The sequence below is a fragment of the Phragmites australis genome, chromosome 8 (genome assembly GCF_958298935.1).
Source record: "Phragmites australis chromosome 8, lpPhrAust1.1, whole genome shotgun sequence".
Lineage (NCBI taxonomy): Eukaryota > Viridiplantae > Streptophyta > Magnoliopsida > Poales > Poaceae > Phragmites > Phragmites australis.
The window spans coordinates 6,189,494-6,195,376 of NC_084928.1; positions in this window are offsets into that span (position 1 = coordinate 6,189,494).

A 5,883-nucleotide genomic window follows, 5' to 3' on the forward strand; every position below is an offset into this window, starting at 1 on the left:
TTCCTAAAAAAAAAAGAGATTTATTTTTAAGACAAAAGAAACCTTAGAATCTGCTCTCATCTTATGCTTCCTCCTCTTTCCTTAAAGAGATGGCACTCGGAAGGACCAACGGAAGCCAGCAGCAAGGCAACCGTAGAGCCGAAGATGAACAACATGATGAAAGTGAATCAGAAAATCAGGGTGCAAATCAACAGAGTCAAAGTCTGTCAAATCCTCTAATCAATGACTTAGTGGCAGTTATGGCCCAACAAACCCGCTTACTAGCAGCCTTAGCTGAGGGACTAAATCAGCCCCATCAGCAACCGCAAGGACTCCCAAATAAGATGGCAGAATTTGTGAGGATTAAGCCATCAATCTTTGTAGGCTCAAACAATCCTATGGATGCAGATGACTAGTTAAGAAACATACAAAGGAAGCTTAATGCAATCAACTGTATGGGCAGAGACAGAGTTCTTCTAGCTTCCCATCAGCTGTCTGGTACAGCCTTGACATGGTGGGAGAACTACTGTGAGGCCGCAGATGATGCAGCAGCCATCACTTGGGGAGAGTTTGTTGAAGAGTTTCGCTGGTAACATGTACCAGAAGGGACTATGGAACTAAAGGCAGATGAGTTTCGGAATCTAAAGCAGAGAAATATGTCTGTTAATGAGTACATCAGGAAGTTTGTTGAGCTATCTCGCTATGCACCCAAAGAAGTTTCCACTAACAAAAAGAAGCAAACTCGGTTCAAGAAGGGTTTAGAGAGTACTTTGAAGGCGCAACTCACACCTCACATAAATCCAGACTTCAACACTCTCATGAACATGACCATCCTAACGGAAGAAGCCAACACTGAACTAAACCAAGATAAGAAGCGCAAGTTTGCCGACCTCGGAGCTCAGCAGCAGGACAGGACCCCCAGCTTACTCTGGCTAGAAGACACAGTCCACCATGCAGTACAGGACCCAGGCCTCATCTTCACAGCAGCCCAACCTTTCATACCGCAATCAGAGCAACACTAGAACCCCGCAGAACAGTGGCAGTCAAGTGTTCAACAACATAGCCTGTTTTAACTGTGGTGATACTAGACATTTCATCGCCAACTGCCCCCGCAAGGCCAAGCAAGCAATATCTGTTCAGTCCAACACAGTAAATGGACCCTGACTTGCAATGCCTGGGGCCAACTGTGGAGCCCCTCATGCTCCCAACCAGCAAGCAAGGTCACAGCAGTCCTTCGGGCGTGCACATGTCAACCACATCCACGCTCAGGAAGCACAGGATGCACCAGGAGTGGTGCTTGGTAAGTTCCTAGTTGAATCAATTCTTGCAACAATACTGTTTGATTCTGGAGCATCGCACTCTTTCATATCATCAAGTTTTGTGAAAAAGCATGATCTACCTACAGTACTACTTAAAAACCCCTTAGTAACTAGATCACCTGGAGCAGACATTAGGTGTCAGCTGGGATGCTCCCGGGTAAGGATCACTCTAAGTGGGGTAGTGTTCGTAGCAGGCCTAGTAGTGCTTAAAACCAAGGGGATAGATGTAATCCTTGGAATGGATTGGCTAACTCAGCATAATGGCACTATAGCCTGTGTAGCTAGGACAGTGACCCTGACCAACCATGAAGGGACACAAGTAATTTGTCATACACTTGGGTGTAAACCAAATCTCATAGTGTATAGCTTGGAGGCCAAGACCCTTGAAGACGTGCCGGTAGTAAATGAATATACGGACGTCTTCCCAGAAGAATTACCAGGAATACCACCAGACCGGGACGTGGAGTTCATCATTGACCTCATCCCTGGAACGACCCCCGTAGCTAAGAGACCCTACCGTATGGCCGCCGAAGAATTAGTCGAGTTGAAGGAACAACTAAGGGAACTACAATGGAGAGAATACATCAGACCCAGTTCACCCCCCCTGGGGATCACCAGTTCTCTTCGTCAAGAAGAAAGATGGAAGTATGAGGTTGTGTGTGGACTACAGGTCTCTAAATGAAGTGACCATCAAAAACAAGTATCCTTTGCCAATGACTGATGACCTCTTCGATCAGTTGAAAGGAGCCAAGTTTTTCTCCAAGATCGACCTAAGATCAGGTTACTACCAAATGAAGATAAGAGCAGGAGATATCCCAAAAATGGCCTTTGTGACCCGTTATGGACAGTATGAGTTCACAAGTATACCCTTTGGTTTAACCAATGCCCCTGCATATTTCATGAACCTCATGAACAAGGTGTTTATGGAAGAATTAGATCAGTTTGTCGTAGTCTTCATTGACGACATTTTGATCTACTCTAAGAGTCCAAGAGCACGAACAACATCTAAAAGTAGTTCTGGAGAAGCTCAGAGCTCATAAGTTGTATGCCAAGTTCAGTAAATGTGAATTTTGGCTAGAGAGGGTTGCCTTCCTTGGCCATATCCTGACAGCAGAAGGAGTTGTTGTGGATCCCAAGAAGGTAGAAGCAGTTGTCAATTGGTCTCAACCAACCAATGTATCCGAGATCAGAAGTTTTCTTGGATTGGCGGGCTATTACCGTCGGTTCATTGAAGGATTCTCCAAGATAGCAAGGCCAATGACAGAACTGCTCAAGAAAGAAAAGAAGTTTGAATGGACAATATCTTGTGAGAAAAGTTTCCAAGAGTTGAAGGAAAGGTTGATAACCGCCCCAGTGCTAGTCTTGCCCAACATCCATCAAGACTTTGTAGTATACTATGGAGGCGAGGCCTAGGGTGTGTTTTAATGTAGAATGGTAGGGTAGTGGCTTATGCCTCTCGGCAGCTCAAACCTCATGAGTAGAACTACCCGACCCATGACCTGGAATTAGCAGCAATTGTGCATGCCCTCAAGATCTGGAGGCACTATCTAATTGGGAACAAGTGTGAGATCTATACAGACCATAAAAGTCTAAAGTATATCTTTACCCAACATGACTTGAACTTAAGGCAAAGAAGATGGTTAGAGTTGATTAAGGACTATGATCTGGAAATCCTTTATCATTCAGGCAAAGCTAATGTAGTGGGAGATGCCCTAAGCCAAAAGGTCTACTGCCATCACCTGGAAGCTCGAAGTGCTCCACTGCAATCAGAAATTCAGAAGCTAAACTTACAGATAGTACCTCAAGCTTATCTCCATAACTTAAGTGTACAGCCTACCCTAGAAGAGCAAGTTAAGCAAGCCCAGCACAAGGATAAAGAGTTGATGAAGATCCGTAAGCACACTGGTGAAGTCAAGGCTCCGAATTTCAGAGTTGATGAAAAGGGAGTCTTATGGCATAAAGATAGACTTTGTGTTCCCCAAGAAGGGAATTTTCGTGAAGTAATACTAGATGAGCCGCATAACTCAACATATTCCATCCACCCAGGTGCCACCAAAATGTACCTGGACCTGAAGGAAAGGTATTGGTGGAATGGAATGAAAGCAGATATAGCCAAGTTTATTGCCCAGTGCGACACTTGCCAGAGAGTCAAAGCGGAGCACCAGAAACCAGCTGGCCTACTCCAACCCCTACCTATTCCAGTATGGAAATGGGATGAGATAGGTATGTACTTCATAGTTGGTCTCCCTAAGACCAAGAAGGGAAACACCTTAGTATGGGTTATAGTGGATCGTCTCACCAAGGTGGCTCACTTTATACCTGTACGAACCAATTATGGTGGAGACAAGTTAGCTCAGCTATGTATTGACAACATAGTGAAGCTACATGGAGTTCCTAGCAGAATTGTGTCCGACCGAGGTACCTAGTTTACCTCAAGATTCTGGAAGAGTTTGCACACAGCTTTGGGAACCAAGCTAGACTTCAGTACCGCTTATCACCCTCAGACAGATGGCCAAACAGAAAGAGTCAATCGGATCCTTGAAGATATATTGAGAGCTTGTGCCCTAACCTATGGAAAGGACTGGGAAGCAAACCTAGCATATGCAGAGTTTTCCTACAATAACAGTTATCAGGCCAGTCTAAAGATGTCTCCTTTTGAGGCCATCTATGGCAGAAAATGCAGAACACCCTTAATGTGGTCAGAAGTCGGAGAACGTACCCTGCTTGGGCTGGCGCTCATCAAAGAAGCAGAAGACTGAGTAGCAGAAATCAGGGAAAAGTTGAAGGCAGCTCAGTCACGTCAGAAGAGCTATTCAGACAAAAGAAGAAGAGATCTAGACTTCCGGATTGGAGAGTATGTATATCTTAAGGTCTCACTAATACGGGGAACTTGTAGGTTTCGAGTTCGTGGAAAGTTGGCTCCCTGGTATATTGGACCTTATGAAGTACTAAGAAAAGTTAGAGCAGTAGCCTACAAGATACAGTTACCACCAGAGCTAGCAGATGTTCATGATGTCTTCCATGTCTCCCAACTAAGGAAATGTTTGAGAGTGCCAGAAGAGCAAGTCCCAGTAGAAACCCTGGACCTAAGGATGACCTGAGATACCGAGAACTTCTAGAAAAAATCTTGGATGTTGTCTCTTGCCAGACCAGAGGATCCACAGTTCGGCTGTGCCGAGTACAGTGGAGCAGGCATACTGAAGCAGAAGCTACGTGGGAACGAGAAGATGCCTTACAAAAAGAGTTTCTGTTTCTGTTCGAAGAAGTTCTCGAATCTTGAGGACGAGATTCTCTCTAAGTGGGGTAGGTTTGTAACATCCCAGTTTTAGCCAAATCAAATTTCAAAATGCATTCAAATAAATCTTTCAAATCTTTTTGTAAACCATTTATAAATCTTCTCCCAAAATTCCAAAACTCCCCTTATTTGGGCTCAATTTTTTCCTTCTCCCTAACCCAGCCCATTCCCCCACTTCTTCTCCCTCCTTCCCATCTCTTTTGGCTGGCCCGGTCCTTTTCTCCCCTTCGGCCCATCCCTCTCTCCCCTGGCCACCGTACTCCTCCTTTGCCCTAGCTGGTCACATCCCACAGCACAAACGGCGACCGTGCCCAGGAAGCCCGGCCGCCGGACATCACCGTGTCGTTCGCTCGCCACGGCCCCCTTTCTCTGCACCAACACACCCGCGCACGCATGTACGAGCTTGCTAGCACTGAGCCGTCCTCACCGCCATCCTCTCACCGACGAACTCCCACCCTCCCTCGCCTATAAATAGCCACGCCCAAACTCCATTTCTCTTCACCACGGCCACCCAAGCTCTTGAGGCAAGTTTCTCTCCCTCCTCCACTCCCACCACTCTCTCCCTTCACCACCGAGCCGAGCCTCCGCATCACTGTCCATCTCCCTCGATCGAGCCCCAACAGCCGCCATTTTTGGCCACCCAGCACCGCACCAAGCATCTTCACCGGCCGTCACACCCACCTCCCTCTCCATGGTCTCCACTAAGCCCCACACCGAGCTCACTGCACCGGAGCCACCTAACCACCGCCGGCCTACCACCACCCACAACCATGCCTCAAGGAGCCCGTGTGGTAGGCTCCATGAGGAGATGCTTACCTTGGCTCGTTTAAGGACCGAGTTGATGTGACATCCTACCTAGTCTATACAATGCAACCACTCAACCCTGTATGGGCAGTGCTTAGTCTAAGTCCCCCCAACTAGTCTACTATCGTCTGGAGGCAGGTGTGCAACGAGAAACCATAGAGCAGGTGTAGGCTTGGCGACCCGATTGGAGACCTGGCTAAAGGTCATGAAACCCTGGTTAGCTCATGTAGGCGGTTAATGTGATGATGCTGTGGTGGGTAATGGCTTTGTTGGGTCGCACTTTCACGGCGGTGGAATGTTGTCGAACTCAGTTTGTGAGTAAAGTGTACAACTCTGCAGAGGTAAAACTATTCGAATAGCCATGTCCTCGGTCATGGACGAGCTATGGTTCGGTCGCAGCAACTAGCTGGTTTGCGTGTGTTCTCCTTGTGAGTGAGTGGGCAAGGTATGCCTTGTTTTGGAATATAGGTCCGGCCGTGTGCCGTG